We start from the raw sequence: 19593 nt of genomic DNA, 5'->3' as shown, positions 1-19593 counted from the left end.
CGCCCCGGCGCCTGCCTCCGCCGCGGGTCCACCTGCTCCCCTCGGCCGCCGCAGTGCCCCGGGGTCCCGCCAGGTCCTCGGACCCCACGAACGCGGCGCCACCGGCCGCCCGGCAGGTCCCGCCACCCGCTTCCGGACCCAGCCAGCCCCTCCGCGAAGTGCGGCTGGGACTCGAGCTCAGTTCCTTTCTTCCCTCAACCCAAACTGCTAGCGGCCCCCGTGGCGGGAGGTGGGACCCGCACCCCACCCCCAAGGATGGGGGCCCTGTCGAGAAAAGGGATCCCAGCCCTTCCCGGGCTGCGGGCACCGGCGGAACCCTTGCACCGCCAGGCGGCGGCCCGCGTCCTCCCTCCAGCCCTCGCAAGACGGGCGTCCGGACTGCGAATGTCGGGGGAGGGGTGCGGGGCGGAGGAAGAGCATCCCCCGGCCGCTGCCGCCGCCGCCGCCGGCCGCTCCCCAGCGGCTCTGCCGTGGGAGGCCTCGTCACAGCCGCCGCCTCAGCCGCGGCTGCAGATCTCGCGGTGTTTGCTGGCCGCCGCGCCGCCATATTGTGTGACAGTATTTTGATTTGGACTGGGCTGGCGGAGCCGCGGCGAGAGCGAGCGAGAGCTGGGGGGGTGGGGGGAGGGCAGGCGAGCGCGAGGGGGGTGGGGGCAGAGGGAGGTGGGGAGGCCAAGCGAGCCGGAGCCGAGGATCGGGAAGCGGCGACGCCGCCCAGCCTTCGTTTTTGATCTGCTGCAGTCGCCGGTTGGGCGACCCAGCCCGACCCCCTCCCCTCCCCCTCAGCCACGAGCTGTGGCGGCGGCAGTGGCCGGAGGGAGTTGGCGGCGGCGGGTGAGCGGAGGGGGCTGAGCGGGGACGGAGGGAGGGCTGAGGTGTCCCCCCTGCCGGGTGGAACCGGAGGCGGCGGCGGCGCTGGCGGTGGCCGCGGTGGCGGAGGCGGCGGCGGCGACGGTGGAGACGGCTGCCCTAGTGGGAGAGGCGGCGGCGGCGGCGGCCGAGGAGGAGGAGGGGGAAGCGGCGGCGGCGAAGGGTAAGCGGACAGCGCTGCGGGGCCTCGGCAGGATCCCCAGCCCGGCTCTCCCCTCATCGCCCCGCACCCCACTCCGTCTGGAAGGGGCTCTGCAGCCTTGCGAGGCCCGTGCGGGGCGTCCGCTTCTAACTCGCACTCTTTTTCCCTCCGCCTCTTACCTTCCCCCTGTGGCGAGGCGGAGAGGGAGGCCCCCCAACTCCCCCATTCCGGTGGGGGTGGGGAGCATCGGGCCGGGCCTGGGCAGCGGGGCGTCCGTGCAGGGGGGAGGGGGAGCTTCGTTGGAGACGAGCGCGGGGGAGAGCCCCGAGTGGGGGAGGGCGCCAGGGGCTGGGGAGGGCCCCTCCCTGCACCGGCGCCCCCGACCCGCCCCCAGGCATGTGTGAGGTGGGGGCGGGGGAGGAAAATCTCCTTTTGGGGAGCCGAGGTCTGGTTAAAGATGACTTGGGGCGGGGGGTTTTGGGGAGAGACACAGGTCAGTTATGTGGGGGTCAGGCGGAGCGGGGGGAGAACATCGTTTCCTTGCCGATCTTGGTTTTCTGCAGACGCCTTTGAAGTGGGGGGCAAGCCCTGCTATGAATATGTGGCCCCTTAGAACTCACTGAATGTTTCTAGTTTTCTGTCCCGTCAACCTCAAACCCTACTACTTTGGTTGGGGCAGGGAGGCTGCAAGGGTCTCTTGGCGTTGCTGAACAGGTGACAGGTGGATCTTTCTGTTGCTGATGCTGTGGGATGTTCAGGCAGAGTTGTACACCGAAGTGTCAGAGACCGTGTGAGTTTATATTTATGTGTTTGGCCATGTCTCATTCCATATATAGTATATTTGAGATGTTATGGTTCCATTCTTCAAGTCAGCTTAATTGTTGTGGAGAAATTCTTCAAATGTTTCTGATAAGAGGAGTTTCCAGGAGAGTGGAGGGAATTTGCAGCTTTACAGGGGTTTCTCCGTAGTTAATGAAATTCAGGCCCCCAGTGCAGGCTGTTGAGTGCCCTTATTCATTGGAAAGTTCTTGAATACTAAGATCGTATTCAGAGCAACTGTACGGCAATATAATTTTCATCCATTTTGTCTGTTTTAGGTAAGTTTGTAAAGTGTCAAATTTTGGGGTCAGATTGATGCACATTTTAGAAAAGGAATTTTGTTTCCACTTTAGCGTAAAGATTATAATGATCATTATGCAATTACAGATTTGGCCGGGAATTTTGGTGGGCATAGAATAGGGTATTTGCTTTCAGTTTTTTTTCCACTTATACTTACCACACTCTTCATACAGTAGCAGAGTATTGACACCTTTTCATAAATATCTTTAAATTCTTTGTAACAATGAAATCACGATTTTAAAACTTTGACGATTTGCAACTTTAAAATTTGAAACCATGGCAGTTTCTAATAAAGGAAGACTTGCTTTTCTTTTATTGTATGCTTTGGCTGAACATTTTAATTAGAAACAATGGGAAGAATTGTTAGACAAATGAGCTCTAGGCTAAATTAGGGTACAGTTAGTTTAAGGATTCTACAGCTTTTAAAAAACGTGTATGGAACGAATATGTTGAAGGATGGTACTGTCAGTGTGTTAACAGGAAATAGAATAAAAATTCCAGTGATTCAGAACTTCTGTTTGGGTTTTTCCCCCATAAGTTTATAATCAGTTTCTAATAGAGGGTGCTTAAGTTTTAAGTCTTTCAAGAATCAAACTGAAAGTTGAATATGTCAATTATAGATAAATAAGTCCCTGAATGTACTCCATTTTTTTTTCTCTTTCTCTTGTGTGCATGGAATAACTTTTCCTGAGTATAAAAGTATTTTCTTAAAGACACCGATGAAATGCTACTAATGAACTGTCTTTAGTGAACTGTCTCATAGTAGAACCTGTGCTTTAGTGACTCATTAAGAAGTAAGATGATCAGAACCTCATCAAATACCTACTTTCTGAAAAATAAATTTTAACCTAATCCTATTTGATTAAAATTGCACCTACACTTGGTCCTTTATTTAGTGGAAAAAAAGTGCTTGCCTTCAGCTAAGGGTATTACTAAGACTGAGATACAGTTATTTATTTATTTATTATTATTATTTTGAGACGGTCTCGCACCGTTGCTCAGGCTGGAGTGCAGTGATGCTGTCTTGGCTCACTGCAACCTCCGCCTACCGGGTTCCAGCAATTCTTCTGCCCTAGCCTCTCTAGTAGCTGGAATTGCAGGCGCTCACCACCACACCTGGCTAATTTTTGTATTTTTAGTAGAGATGAGGTTTCACCATGTTGGCCAGGCTGGTCTCAAACTCCTGACCACAGGTAATCCACCTGCATCAGCCTCCCAAAGTGCTATTACACCTAATGAAATGAGGAGGTTTTTAAACTCTGCAGTTATGTAGGCAGACCCCCACTTAGGTTAGTATTGAGAGTTGCCTCATTCGTATTATTAATATCTTACACTTGGGTAAATGTCTTATGATATTTGTGTCTTGGTAGAAATAAAAGTTTATTCTACTTCCGTAATTTCCCCAGTAAGGAAAATTTCTTTTCACAAAATATTGTTTAGAATGAAATGCACATATATATATCTGTGAACCTACTGCATTTTGAAAAATATGTATAATGTAAGCTGTTTTACTTTATGAGTTACATGCAAAAAAATTCTTTAAGGAATGTCTGTTTTCTAAAACAGCATTTTTTTGGCTTACATAAACAGATCAAGACTAAAAGTTTATTTTTTATTATCATACTTTAGAAGAGAATTTTTGCCGCATTAAAAATGTTTTGGGGAAAAGTTCCTGATAATCTTTACGATATGTAAAGTTCATAAATTAAACTGTAATTCAAAAATCAAAATTTAATTCCATTGTATCTCTGGCCAGGTTCCCATGACCCAGAGAACACTAGTAGCACTTTTCCTTTGTTTCACTTATGTCATCTTTATTTGATCTAAGATTGGGTCTCTCTAGAATAGAAGGATTATGAGGTAATAATAGAGGCACATGTGAAGATTGAGCAAAACAGTAATAAGGAGGAGGAGAGACAGAAGATAAGATGCTAGTAGAGAATTAGATGAGCAGTTTTAGGCAGCTGGGAATGTGGAGATGTGGGTAGCGGTGGCTGCCAAGCACAGGAAGATGATCATGCTGAGTTGTATGAAGGAGATAGTCTCTGAACCGTTTCATAGATCCTGACACTCTATATTTGTCATCTTATTTAAAACCCTCTGTATTAAAATGAGAAGGATTTGGAGACATTGAAATTATATCAAATTTAAATGTATGCATGTTCGTATGTATTTGCCGCCAGCTGATATTTCCAAAATACTTATTAAACATTTTGTTTCTTGTGATTCTGGTCCTAAAAAATCAAGGATGCGGCTTACTTAGGAAGCTAAAAACCCTGAGTAAGTACTCCTAGGAGTTAAACTTTTTATGTTTTCTTTAGTTAATCACTAAACTTGACTGATCTTGATAAAACTAAAGAGTTAGAGATTGGCAGGAGAGTGCTATCTTTTTCTAGGTATCCCATCTCTCAAAACAGCCTGTGTGCTAGTTAGTTGTAGTTTACCTACATTCAGTCAGCCTCCTAGGATAAGAAAAAGATGCCAGAATAATGATAATACAGCTACTATATTGAGGTTATGTGTTTCACTTAGATTTTCACTTGGATTTTTATTGACTCATTTTATAGAATATGCTTGCTTGCTTTCCTGTTCCTTAGAAAAGGAGTGAGCACAGTGAGAAGTGTCAGCTGAAAAGTGATGTTTCAGGATATCCAAGTCAGAATTATCACAAAGTAAATTGTGTATGGTTTTTTGTTTTGTTTTGTTTTTGTTTCTTTTTTTTTTTTTTTTTTTTTTTTTTTTTTTTTTTTGAGACAGAGTCTCGTTCTGTATCCCAGACTGGAGTGCAGTGGCGCAGTCTCGGCTCACTGCAACCTCCGCCTCCCGTGTCCTAGTTCAAGCAATTCCCCTGCCTCAGCCTCTTGAGTAGCTGGGATTATAGGCACTCACCACCATGCCCCGCTAATTTTTGTATTTTTAGTAGAGACGGGGTTTCACCATGTTGGCCAGGCTGGTCTCGCAGTTCTGCCTCAGCCTCTCAAGTAACTGGGATTACAGGTGCTCACTACCATGCCTAGCTAATTTTTGTATTTTTAGAAGAGACGGGGGTTTCACCATGTTGGCCAGGCTGGTCTTGAACTCCTGACCTGGTGATCCTCCCACCTTGGCCTCCCAAAGTGCTGGATTACAGGTATGAGCCACCACGCCCAGCCAATTTTGTATGTTTGTATTAATAAAAGATGTCTATGAAAATTTTGACACTTAAAAGTGCATTTGTTCAAAATTTAATTTACATACACCCCTTACCTTTATGCCTCATAAATGAGGCTTTGCTGAGAATATGACTTTTTCATTTGCCTTACTCATTTTTAATTTTATTTCATTTCTAATCATGTATTCCAGTTCAGATTATGGTACCCAGGGAGTGACAGCCTACATAATAAAGAGAAAGGAACTAATATTTATTGAGTGCCTACTGTGTGCCAAGTTTTTCTTTATTTCAAAAAAATTTATTGAGCACTTATTATGTGCTAGAGACTCTTCCAGATGCTGGAGGTGCAGTATTGAAGAACAGACAAAAATAGCTGTTTTCATATAGTTTACATTTAGTGGTGAAAGACTTAATAAACGAGTGCAATGTAATATGCCTGGGAGAAAAAAGTACTGTGCAGGAAAAAACAGAAAAGGGAATTTTGGAGTGAACATTGCTTACTGATTTTTAAAAAATCTCTGTAATGGGTATTATCCTTGATTTCAAAAAGCAAAACCTATCCCATACATAAAATTTTTCCTTTAAGAATAACTTCAAATTTCAGAACACGATTGTATTTGTGCTTGAGTTACAGAGTTTCGACAGCTATTTTCTATTGTTAGTACTTCAGAAAGCTGTTTTATGGCTGGGTAGAAAATTGGAATTTTGAATCCTGGTTTTACCACTCAATAGTTTGGGGACTAGATTTGAGATGGTTACAATTTGTTAGTTTCTCTGAGCTTGTTCTGTGTAAATGGATACATATCTTTTTCTGGTGAAGGAACATTGTGTCATAGCTTGTTGAATAAGTTGATGAGCTAGATCTCAGCATTTTAACAAGTAAACAACAAATGTTGTACAAAATTCCAATTCATGTAAATACCTGTAAAACAGTACAGTGCCTAGCACATAGTAAGTATAGAGTAAATGTTTGCTTTTGTCCTTATTTTACTTGTTAATTCAAAGATTCTATTATATGAAGTATTAAGGAAAGTTCTTCCAAAGATAAGGTAACTCAAATTGTCAATGAGATTTTTGAGGGAAAAATGGAATAACCATGCAAGTTGCAATACTTATTTTTAGATTGGAAGATCACGAAACAGCATCTCAAGGTCAGAGCATGTCTTCCTTTCAGTCTTTACTTCACAATATTTTCAGTGGTTGGCCTATAGTTAAGAGCTCAAGAATTACTGTGTGTTAAATGTTGTATGGTTCTTAGTGATAATTTTTCTGTAAATTACAGCTCTTTTTGTAGTAAACTCCTGAGTCTGAAAGGTGGCTGCACTGCAATCTCTACTTTTAATTTTAAGCACTGATTAAGATATTATTATGCGAAGTCTTTTAAATGCTTTTTTTTGAATCTAGCCAAAAATTCAAAAAATATTCTAGAAATTGAAAGGAAGAAATCAATTATTTGTAGCTAGATTAGTCTTCATTAATTAACTATTTCTATGATGTTGGCATCAAAGTGAAAAAGTAATATAGCAGTTTTTTAAAGAGTGGAAGAAAATTCATGAATAGTTATTTGCTCAACTGTTAAAGAACAGGTTTATCTTATCTTTTGAATATTATTTCAATGAAAGTGTAGATTTATCCTGGCTTTTGGATTAAATAGTTTGGTCATTTACTTACATTTCTGTGATACAGGAAATATTGATGTTTTCATTAAAAAGTGAAAACATCCCACCACCATCTCACCTCCCATCTTCATAGTAACCATTCTTCAGATGCTTAAATCTTAGTACAAGTCAACTTTTTCCTGTTTTGTTGGAAGTTATCCTCTACCTAAAGAATAATAATTTTAGCTTTCTTCAAACTTAAAGACTTCTGACAAGTTCTGAGGCTTTTAGTAATTTACCCAAAATATTTCTTGGATTTTTAAAAAGTTCCTCACAAAGCATGTATAATGTGCTGTCTATTCAAATATGAACAAATAGGATGAAAAGTATTTCATTCTAGTATTTGGTATGCCACAGTCTATTTTGGAAATGAGATAGAAATACATACAACTGAATATTTTATACTCTTGTAATTTCTTTGTTTGCTTGTTTTGAACATTAACAGTCTACTACAGGAAAGAAATAATTCCTACAAGGTATCAGTTTGAGTGGCTTCAGAAAGGAAGTCTGATTTACCTACAAACAAGTACAACAGACAAGAGCAGTATAAGAATTTCTAGTATTTTAATTGTTTTGTTAAAAGAAAATGGAATTCTTATTTCACTTAAGAAGAAAAACAAAAACCGGCCTAGTACCAGTGCTCCTAGTACAAGTCACAGAAGCCAGATAATAAAGTAGAGGTTGGAAAAGTCCTGCAGAGAGAGAGAGAGAGAGAGAGAGAGAGAGAGAAGCAGCAAGAATGTCGGACTGGGGATTTAAGCAGAGATTTTGGTAGAAATATGTGAATGCCTATTGTTATTAATAGAATTGTCTAAAACCATTAAAGTGTGTGTGAAAGAGTAATTTTTGATCTGTAAATTTTTGTTCCCCAGTTTATTAGCCATCATCTGAATCATTAAATATTATTAATATTATTTTGAATTTTAGCTTAAAGTTTTACTCTTATATTGATATTAAGGAAAATCATTTTTGACCTTTAATATCTTAATGCTTACCTTTTTAATGTTAGTAAAATTGAACACATCACAAGTTTGCTTCCTGACAGTTTGCCAGTGAAGCAGTCCGAAGATACTGCTTGATTCATCACTATAGAGCCAGTGGCAGTTCAGGGAAGTGACTTTCCATTCCTCATCAATGAGAGAAAATACTTGCTAATGCAGATGAAAGCTCGACACAGCAACTTGATCTTGCAAAACATTGTCCTCAGGCCAGGCAAATTTTGATTAGTCGGAGAAATCAACCAAAGCAATAATTCTGATGTGAACTGAGGCCATGGGGGTAGAAGAGAATTTACCTGGTTTTAAACTGGAAAATACTGCTTCTTTTTTTTTTTTTTTTTTTTTTTTGGAGTGCAGCGACACAATCATAGCTCACTGCAATCTCAAACTCCTGGGCACAAGCCTTCCTCCCACCTCAGCCTCCCAAGTAGCTGGAACTACAAACGCGTGCCACTGTGCCTAGTTGATTTTAAAAAACTGTTTGTAGAAACAGGATCTCACTTTGTTGCCCAGACTAGGAAAATATTACTTTTGATTTTGAGTTGATCTCTTGTTAGTTTGTCAGCTGCTTGGCCTCCACCGCTTTAATTTTACCATGTTGGGAGTCAGTGAAGTGTAATAAGAAACATTCTGGGCTTTAAAATCAGATGAGCCCAAGTTCAAATCTGAATTCTCTTGCTGACTATAGCTATGTGGTCTTAGACATCACTCGTATTCTTTGAGCCAAGGAGTTTTCTTTAGAAAAATGCACATAGTAATACCTGCCTTACATAGAACAAGGTAAATTCTTGTTCTAGTTACTTTAGGATATGTAGCTTAAATAATGGGAAGTAATTTTACATGTGGAATTTTGCTTTGTTAGATTTTTTTCTTCAGGATATCTATCCACTTCATTTTTCTTCAACAAAGAGAATGAAAAAGAATTTCTGTACTATTTAATTAACTGTAACTCTTTAGACCAAGGATGAAATAAACAAAACATCACCATTATTTTTTTAACTACAAAATAAACATGCAGATAATTCTTTGTATTTTGCTTGCCTGTGCTGCATTTTCAATTTGAAATTAGTTCACAGATCTATAATTTAGTTCTTTTGTAGGAAAAGCATTAGAAAATTGGCATGGATAAGATTTTGAAAACACGTCAAATATGAAGTTCAATATAATACTACAAAACTTGTGCCACTTTATCTTTGTAAAATGATCTTTGTACTTTTATATTTCATTTTTTAAGGCAGTGTCTCTCACTGTTGCCCAGGCTGGAGTGCAGTAGCACAACCACAGCTCACTGAAGCCTCGACCTCCCAGTCTCAAGCAATCCTCCCACCTCACCCTTCCAAGTAGCTGGGTTTACAGATGTGCACCACAACGCTCAGCTTACTTTTTATTTTTTTGTAGAGAAGTGGTCTTCATATTTTGCTTAGGCTGGTCTTGAGCTCCTAGGCTCAAGCAATCTTCTTCCCTTGGCCTGCCACCAAAGTATTGGGATTACAAATGTGAGCTACCACACCCGGCCTGTTTTAACAGCACTTAGAGCAGTGGATTTATATTTTGGTAATAAGTTATCTGTATTACTATAGTACCAGAAAGAATAAACAAATGGTGTTATGTTTTAAAATATTAGTTATACAAATAGCATTCAATACTGATTATTACAGCAAAATATTCTACAACAGTTACACTGGTTTATTCAGTAGATTAAGAAAAATTTTTATCCTGGATGACAAAGCAAGTCCCCATCTCAAAAAAAAAAAAAAAAAAAAAAAACAGTTTAAAAAACTCATTGCATTTTATTAAGTTCATAGGCTTAGAACATTCTGTAAGGTATAGATATGAAATCTCTTAGCCTAGAGGTAATAAATACTCTTTAGTCTTAAACATGTGCAGTTTTTGTGCAATCTGTAAAATAAAACCAGAAGCACAAATAGTGAGGAGATCCAACCATTAATCATAGGATAAATGACATGTTATTATGGCAGAAAGAATTTTAAGGTACATATTGGTCTTTTTAGCCTTGTTTTTTTAGAGCTGTTTTTAGCTTTTGCTGTTGCAAAAGTCAACATGTAGTGTGAAGTATTATGCACAGAAGTTTGATTTTTGTTTTGATCAAATACCATTATTTAGAAAACCTAACATTTTCAAATCTTTATGATGGGTCTCTTAGTATCAGTAATAATTCGATCAGCAAATTAATTTTGCCTTTTTGTAGTTTGCAAGAGTTTATTTTTATTTTCAGCAAAGTTAATAATTGCATAAAAATTTAAGTGGGAAAAACTGCCCTTTCAACATTAATATTCAGATCTATGGCATAAAGCCTATTATATAGATATTTGCTTCCATATTCTTGACATTCTATGGACTATTTTGTCTTTTATGCTTTTCTTTTAAACTAGCCTTTCCTGAGTGTAGGTTTCTGTTAGTGTTAAGTCATCTTTATATAATATAGGCAAGAAGATGATGGTTTTTTAAAAAATTTAGGACAGATTAAACGTTCCATTTAATTCATTGAGCACAAATTGTGGCATAGTTGCTTGTTTAATTTTATTTATTTATTGTTTTCTTATTTATTTAGAAATGGAGGTTTTGTTATGTTGCCCAGGCTGGTCTTGATTCTTAGGCCCAAGCCATTCTCTTGCCTCAGCTTCCCAGGTAGGTAGGAGTATGACATGCCACTGAGCCTGGCAACTTGGTTAATTTTTAAAAGGCAATTAGTGACCTGATAAACATGAGCATCTGCTCTTCAGAAGTTAAGCAGCTGTATGTTGCAGATGTACGTAGGTGTCACAGTTGTTCCTAGAATTGTGAGAAAATGTGCTCAAGGAAACATCCAAGGGATCCATGTCAAAAGGTGCTAGAAATACAGACATTTTATGATTTGCGTTGAGAGTAACTGTTACTGTTTACTCTGTGATTAGCATGTACCTGAATTGTACTTGACCAAAGTACTGTTTGCCCCCCTTATGATGATTTTACAGAACATGGAAAAATAAGCACATGGAAATGGGGATTTCAGAAGAAAATTTCCACTTCCGCATATGGCGATTCTGCTTTTTGGCATATAAATGTGCATTGACACATATTGAATGCCCTTTGAGATTTGTCTAGCTAAGGTAATTGTTTGACCTGCATGAGGCATACTCATTCTCTTCATGAGATCCCCTCATGAACAGTGGCATACATTTAAAGGATGGCAGAGCCATTGCTGTAATTTAAATGGAACAAGAAATACTCTTGTTGAAGGTAACTGGTTCATGGGAAGTTTGAAGTGGTGATCTTAACCAAACCAAGCTATCAGTACATCAACTTTTATAGACTATCACGTGATTAAAAAAAAAATTAAAACTCCATAGAGTGTGTTTCATATGCCCTCTGTGACATGCCTGTGCAGAATAGCTGGCTAACCCAAGAAATCTTGCCTTACTCATTCTTCCGTTGTGTCTCATCTCTGCCCTTTTTTGTGTGTAAGACAGAGTCCCACTCTGTTGCCCAGGCTGGAGTGCAGTGGCGCAGTCTCAGCCCACTGCAACCTCTGCCTCCCGGGTTCAAGTGATTCTCCTGCTTCAGCCTCCTGAGTAGTTGGGACTACAGGTGCATGTCACCATGCCTGGCTAATTTTTTGTGTTCTCAGTAGAGACAGGGTTTCACCGTGTTAGCAAGGATGGTCTCTATCTCCTGACTTCGTGATCCACCCGCCTCGGTCTCCCAAAGTGCTGGGATTACAGGCGTAAACCACTTCACCTGGCCTCTGCATTATTTATCATTCAAACTACCTTACTTATCCAATAGTTTTGAGTTCCTGCTGTGTGCTAGTACTTTGCTAGATCAAAGGGGTGGACAGATGTGTAAGATACAATTCTTGTCCTTAAGAGATACAGATACAAACACGTGATATACTGTGATAGATGCTGTGACAGGGTTAAACAAAATAGGAATCCATAGGAAGTAGTTATCTCCTATGGATGAGGATTAGGCAGTATCTCCTATTCAGCAAGGGTTGAAAGGATATGACAGGGAAAACTTCCTAGGAAAAGTGACAATCTTGAGTGTGTATCAAATAAGCAAGGAATAAAGTTACAGGTTGCAGATAGAGAGGTCTTTTTAGACAGAGAGAAACACCATGCATAAAGGATGGAGATAGGAAAGTCCGCATGTGTATAGTAACTGTGAGTAGTTCTACTGTGCATTAGGTACCAGTGGTGGGTTAGCTGGAAGTAAGGTGGAAAATAAGAAAAAAAGAGCATCAAGATGCCTGTATACTCCACAAAGGAGATTTGACTTCATCTTTCAAATGATGGAAGACAAGTTCTTAAATTAACATTCTAGAAAGATTCTCTGACCGTAGTGTAGAAAATACTTTAGAAAAGAGTCAGGCTTGGGAGGAAGAGGTAGGCATATAAGTATCTATTCGAGAGTTGGTTAGGACCCAAATTAAGGCTCTGATAATGGAGTAATTAAGAAGAGTAGGTAATGAAAGGAAATGAAAAGAAAGAGTAGGTAGAGAAAGGAATATTGAGTGTGAAGTAGAGCTGTGAAGATTGCACATGCCCTGGCTTGAGTTCCTGGGTACATAGTTGTGATGGTAATGTTCACCAATACAGAACAGACCAGGGTTGCAACAGGTGAGGAAGATGTTTAAGTTCTGTTTGTTCTTTATAAGGTTCTATGGAAGGAGAAAGAGGAATACTTCACTTTATATGGGGGAGACAGAGAAGGCTTCTCTTATTAGATAACATTTGAGCAGGTACATGAATGAAAGTAGAAGCAGTAGCAAAGGCAGTGGGCTTTAGGTGGGATGTGCTTGCCATCTTCTAAGAGCAGGAAGGCTGATATAATTGGAGCTGAGTTGGGGAGCTGGGGGAGGTGGAAATAGGATAGATGAAATCCAACTGTGTATATGCTGTTCATGTAGGGTATTTAGATTGTGGCAAGGACTTTAGATTTTAGTCAGGATGGGGTAGGAACTCATCAAAGGATTTTAACATAAAATCTAATTTGTGTTTCCCCCCTCACTTCTTAGAACATGATTTATTTATTGGCATTTATATGTATATGGTTCTATAACATTATTTATATGTATAAATTCATGTGACCTTCACAATTAGACTATAAAACTGTTTCGTCATCATAAAGAGACTCCTTTGTGTTACCCCTGAATGTAAACTCTTTACCATTATTTAAACTCTTTAGCATTATGGATGTTCCACAATTTGACTTTTGAATTTCCAGCTTTGTATGGATGTACCACAATTTGACTTTTGAATTTCCAGCTTTGGGTTGTAAAAATAAGGCTGCTGTGAACAGGTACAAGATTTTATGTGAAAATATGTTTTCATCTCTGTAGGGTAAATTCCCAAGAGCACAGTTGTTGGGTTGTGTGATAAATATATGTTTAAATAAGAAACTGCCAGACTTTCAGAGTGGCTGTACCATTTTACATTCCCAGCAGCAATATGTGAGAAATCTATAGTTTCTCTGCATCTTCCCCAGCATTGGTATTGTCAGTATTTCTTATTTCAGCCAGTCTAATAGTATGTAGTGACCATTAATTTGCATGTCTCTAATGGCTAATGATATTGAGCATATGTTTATGTGCTGCTTTGCTGTCTACATATCCTCTGTGGTGATGCGTGTTCAAGTCTTTTGCTCATATTCTTTTTTTTGTTTTGTTTTCTTCTTGTTGAGTTTAGAGAGTTCTTTATACATTCTAGATCCAAGTCCTTTGTTGAATATGTGAGTTACAAATACTTTCTCCTGGTACATGGCATGTCTATATAGCCTCTTAACAGAGTCTTTTGCAGAGCAAAAAAAAAGAAAATTAGCTTTGATGAAGTTTATTTTATGTATTTTTTATTTTATGGGTTGTGCCCTTCTTGTCAAGTTTGAGAACACTAGCTAACCTTAGGTCTCAAAGAATAAAGACTGTTCTTCCTTTATTGAATGACTTTTGTATCTTTGTCCAAAATCAGATAGCCATAATTGTGAGGATCTATTTCTGGATTCTCTGTTCTATTCCATTGATCTTTGTGTCTGTCCCTCCACCAGTACCACACTGTTTGATTACTGTAGCTATATAATTAGATATTGAAATTTCTCCAACTTTACTCTCCTTTTTCAAGATTGCTTTAGCTATTCTAGTTCCTTTCCATGTATGACTTAGAATCTATAAAAATGTCAGTTTTAGGAAATTGATGTTTTTATTTTGTTGAATCTTCAATCCATGAATATGGTATGTCTCTTATTTAATTATTTTATTTTTTTATCAGCATTTTTTATTTTCTTGCATAAAAATCCCATGCATGTTATGTTAGATTTATACCCAGATGTATATTTTTTGGAACAATTATAAGTGATACTGTGTTTTTACTTCTGATTTCCAATTGTTCATTTCTAATATGTGGCAGTATGGTTGGTTGATTTCTGTGGGTGGACCTTATATTCTGAGTCTTCACTAAATTATCAGTTTTAGGAGGTTTATTTTATAGATTCTTTGGGTTTTCTAATGTGCCTGTGCATACAGTTTTTTTAGATTTTTTTTCTTCCCAATCTGTATGCCTTTTATTTCCTTTTCTTGTTCTACTACTTGCAGTGCTATTTCATAATAGTGGTAGGAGCTGACAAGCTTGTTTCTGATCTTAGTGGAAAAGCATTCAGTCTTTCACCATTAAGTGTATGTTAGCTGGAGGTTTTTTGTAAATGCTGTTTATCAAGTTGAGAAAGTTCCCTTTTTATTCCCAGTTTGTTAAGCGTTTTTATCACAAGTGGGTCTTAAAGTTCTTCAGATGCTTTTTTTCTACATTGATTGATGTGATCATATGGCTTTTCTTCTTTAAGCTGGTAACTAGTGGTAACTTCTCTTTTTAAAGATTCATTCTGACTGCTCTGTGTAGAGCAGACTTTGGAGATAGAGCAAAGATTTAACAAGGAAACTGTATTAGAAATTATTGTCATACTCTGGATAAGAGATGATGGTGGCTGGGACCAGGACGTTAATAGGAAAGGGTTAAAAGAGGTCAGATTTTGGATATGTTTCAAACTCTGTGTGGGAAGGAATTGCTGACAAATTGGATCTGAGGCATAGAAGAGAATTCAAGGATAATAGAGATTTGTGGCCCAAGCACTTGGAAGTATGGAGTTGCCATTGACTGAGTTGGGGAATGTGGTAAAGTGGCAAGTTTAGACCAAGCAATCAGGAGCCTTTTTTTTTTTTTTTTTTACTGAGTCTCATATAGAAGTACCTGCTCACATGATTATTGGGAGCATTAAATGAGTGAATGCATTATAAATCATTTGACCTAGTACCTAGCACTTAGTAAACTATTAATAGAAAATTTATTGCTGTAAAATTATTATAAAATAATAAACTTTAAACTTTATAATCATTTTTGTTACAACTCTTTATTTGCCTTTCTTGATGCCATTCTTCCCTGCATTTTCTCTGCCTAATTTTTCTGACTTTCTCTAAATTCTTCATCCTCTGGTCTCCTCTCTCTTGCCTTTTTTTCGTTATTCCCCACATCAGTGTCAACATCTTCTGCTGAAACTCAATACAGCATATCTCTACAAAATCTCTTGCCTTTCTTAGGAAGGAAAGTGACATGATTCAGCCAGTATTTTAGGAAGCTAGCAAAGTTTGTTACCACTGCGAAATACGGTTTCAAAAGGCTTAGCCAGGCATGAAGCCTGTAATACCAGCATCTTGAAAGGCGAAGGCAAGAAGATTGCTGAAGCCAAGAGTTTGAGACCAGCCTGGGCAACATAGCAAGACCCCATCTCTACTAAAAATAAAAAGCTAGCTGGGCAGGTAAGGTGCACCTATATAGTCCACCTACACAGTAGGCTGAGTTGAGAGAATCGCTTGAGCCCAAGAGTTTGAGGCTGCATAACTATGATTATACCACAGCACTCCAACCTGGAAAACAGAGTAAGACCTGGTCTCCTAAAAAAAGAGAAAGAAAAGCTTAAGAGTAGAATAAGCAGTCAAGAGGTCATGGTGTTAGGTGATTGTCCAGGTAACAGATGCTTAAACAAGGAATAGGGAATAGAGGTGGTGGAATAGAGAAATTTTTGTGAGAGTAATCAGTGAAATTAACAGAGAAATATATTAGTGAGTAGGAGGCAGTGAGTTGAGTTTTGGACAAGATGACTTTAAGTTGCTAGCATGGTATTGTCAGGTTATTAGTTTACTTGTTCCAGCCCCACCCCTCCCTTCCCCCCACTCACTCATTCACTGAATTCCGTTGCTATTAGTCTAGTAACTTGCCTTAGGAAAAGTAATTTTTTTTTTAGTCACAGCAGTAGAACTTGAAACGTGTGGAGAGCAATTCTCCATTTCCTACCCACATTCTCATCCTCTTTAGGTCCATTCCCGCAGGGAAAAAGATTTAGATTATTTAGAATAATATCTACTGCCATCATTACTACCTCACTACCCTACCTCTAGGAAATTGGTAAAAAGTTTATATATGTATTTACATACATATCTTTGAGACAAGGTATTACTCTGTCACCTAGGCTGGAGGACATTGGTACAGTCATAGCTCACTGCAGCCTTAACTTCTTGGGCTCAGCCTTAACCTACCACCTTAGTCTCCCAAGTAGCTGGGACTTCAGGCACGAGCCACCATGCCTGTCTAATACTTTTTTAAGAATATTTTGTAGAGGCATGGTTTTGCCGTGTTGCACAGGCTAGTCTCGAACTCCTGGGCTCAGACGTTCCTACTGCTTTGGCCTCCCAAACTGCTGGTATTACAAATATGAGCCACAACACCTGGCCTAGTTTTTTATTTTTATATCAAATAAATGAAGCAACTTGTTAGGGCTCTCTGAAGAAAAATAAAACTTTTTGAACTGTTTGTGATTAAAATATTAATAAGCAGAGTAACACCTCATTCATCTAGTATCTTTAGTTAATAAGTATATAAGATGACTGAAACTAACCCCTTAATCTATTTTAGAGATTTTATAATATATATATCATGTGTAGTAGATATTCATAGCTCCAAATCTATTTCTTTATAATGTTTCACATACTTTGCTGCTTTCTGAAATAGTAACACTTTCTCCCCTTTCACCCTGCGTAGTAAACCTTTTCTGGAAGATTAAAACAACTTTGTTTCAGAACAGAATGAGTCAGGATCCTCAGGTTCCAGTCCAAGGCCTGGCACTAAGTTGTTATATGAGAACTGAATTATAGACTCTAGAACAGTGCCTGGCATGTAGTAGTGCTTAACCAATATGTTTGGAATGAATCATTGTCTTGTGCTGAGTTTAGTGCCCCTTCCTTGATTTATTACTTGGAATTCATTGCTGCCTAGTAAATAAGCTTCTGGGTTCTTAATTAAACAGGAGTATCTAGGTTCTGATAGAGGTGAACTTTAAGCATAATTTATATCCATTTTAACTGCTTAGTGGAACTTTTGGCCTTATCTTGATGTATTTTCTGATACTCCAAGTTGCCAAGCAGATGATTTTCTAGTGCTTGGTTTATTGGGGGCACTTGCTGAGTACTTTTTATGTGCCTACATTAATGTATATGCAGTGTTCTACGCTTAAGCACATAGCACATGTCTCCAGGGATCTTGTAACTTAGATGAAGAGACACAGAATTGGAACTGTGTAAGAGAATAATTAAATGTTGAATCATAAACCATTGACCTATTGGTATATTAGTAGTTCTAGGAAAAGATCCATGTGAGCTGAAGCAGGATAAAAAGGATTCAAGTAGAAGGAGAAATTGGAAATGGATTTGAAGAGATAGTTAAGATTTAGATAAGCCTCAAGGTGAAGACATAACATTCTAAGCAAGGGCAGTAACGTAGTAAGCAAAGAAAGGAAAGTATGGGTTGAACATGTTCAGACAGGCCTGCCCAGATTCCTAAGGTGTGGGGACTGCTGGGAAATAGAAGCAGGTGAATTTAATAGAGTAGTTTTAATCTACATGTCCCTGAAGGAATCCAGGGATAGAGTTTAGAGGGCTGCATGTATTTAGATGAGAAAACAAATGATATCTTTCGATTTTGATTAACTTTGAACTGAAATTTAGCATGTCCTTTTAATAAGATTTTAAGCGGCAGACTACAGTTGTATTAGCAGTACCTATGTCTTTTATTACTAATAGAAAAAGCACAGATATTTTTAGATTACTTTACAGTCGTGGGTATCTCCAAATATAATTTATGCATATTACTACTTCAGAATTATGGTTTTTATTAGACTCTTGCTAGATTTTATTATATTATTACTAAAGAAGCATGTGTATATCACATATAAGGTTTTTAAAAACACTTGATAACTGTGTTTCAGTATAATTGGTTTTCTTGGTAATATTTTATGCACTTAAAACCATATTTTCAAAAACAATTAACTATATTTAGTAAAATTATCTTTCTTTATAATCCTAGGTATTACATTTAAAACCTTTCTGAAGGGAACTCTGTAGCTTCCTCCAGACTGCCAAAGGGATTCATGACCCCTGATCTAGTGGAACCAAACTGGAGAAGGCAATGAAAACCACACTGAGGGGTTTTAGCCGAAGTGATAAGCAGGAAAGGAGCCTTGCCAGTTTTGTTCATTTGTTTGTTTTGTTTCCATTACAGAATAAATATGTTAATATGGAAAATTTCAAAGTTTCAACAAGTTTAGAAAAAAGGTCAAACTCTTCTTAGCTCACAACTGTAGATAAACTGTTTAAAAAGATAACAGAAACTCATCTTGTAATACCACAGTCACTATCCTCCCTCTTTTATTGTTTATTTGTTTATTAAATTCCTGTGCAATTGAGTGAAATACTTGAAGTGGTTATATAGGAAAATTTCTCAATCTGTTGTACTATACTTACACAGCAGGTGGGAAGACTGTGGCAGTGAGGTAAGCAATGAGTCCGGTCATTTATATTTTAGAAGATAGGGATAGCATGGTAAATAGTAGAGGTAGAGTAGAATTGCAGAAGATGTTGGAAAGAAAAAATTATGGAACTTGGTGGTATGGGAGCTGAGATGCATGGAGTCGGGTAAGGGAGAGTATCAGGAAGAAAGCTAAGTATAGGGTGCCTAAATTAGGATTCTTAGAATAATATTATACAGATTCACAATGCCTTATCTGAAACCATGAGGCCAGCTGTGTTTTAGAGTTCAAATATTTTTGGATTTTGGAAAGGTAATATGTATATTGTATATCATACAATTCACCCAGCAAAGTCTGAGTGATCATCCTGTAACTAGACACTACAGTTTCTGCAGTGAAGGTGAAAATATTCACAGTCAGTGGGCTAACTCAAGCCTATAAATAACCTATATCAGTTCAAGTCAAATTTTTGCCACCACCAAATGAGTTTCCCTATGAAGCTTCATGGAAAAATCTTGTCCTAACTTCTTAGATCTCAGTACTATGGAAATGACTGTGGACTGTATTGACTGTAATAACCAGTGAGGAGAGTTTTAGGAGTTGTATTTTGAGGAATGTTAATTACAAAATGGATGAGATTTGAAGGAATTGGGTAAAGGTAACGAAAGACAAGAGAGAAGAGTTAAGGTAACTTCACTTTTCAAGCTGAAAAGAAAACTGCTACTTCTGACAAAAATGGAAAGTTGAGGAGGGAAACTAGTTTTGGAAGAGGGTAAGTTTAAACATAAGTACAATTAAGAAGAAACAACATAG

The 19593-nt window shown here is 38.8% G+C and overlaps 1 protein-coding gene across 3 annotated transcripts in view; it reads left to right on the top strand.

Moving 5' to 3' along the window:
* Window positions 1-721: 721 nt before the first annotated feature.
* The window catches only part of TAB2 (TGF-beta activated kinase 1 (MAP3K7) binding protein 2), an 89389-nt gene continuing 70517 nt past the window's right edge, over window positions 722-19593 (top strand). For 2 of the 3 annotated variants that reach the window (XM_017505754.2, XM_017505756.2), the window contains exon 1: window positions 722-1033. The gene's annotated coding sequence lies outside the window, so the exon portion shown is untranslated. The remainder of the gene's footprint in view (window positions 1034-19593) is intronic. The other variant, XM_037730371.1, reaches the window with a different exon arrangement.

Source organism: Cebus imitator, unplaced genomic scaffold (assembly GCF_001604975.1).
Source record: "Cebus imitator isolate Cc_AM_T3 unplaced genomic scaffold, Cebus_imitator-1.0 Scaffold341, whole genome shotgun sequence".
NCBI lineage: Eukaryota > Metazoa > Chordata > Mammalia > Primates > Cebidae > Cebus > Cebus imitator.
Note: the sequence above shows the minus strand (reverse complement) of the source record. Positions and strands in the feature narration are given on the sequence as shown.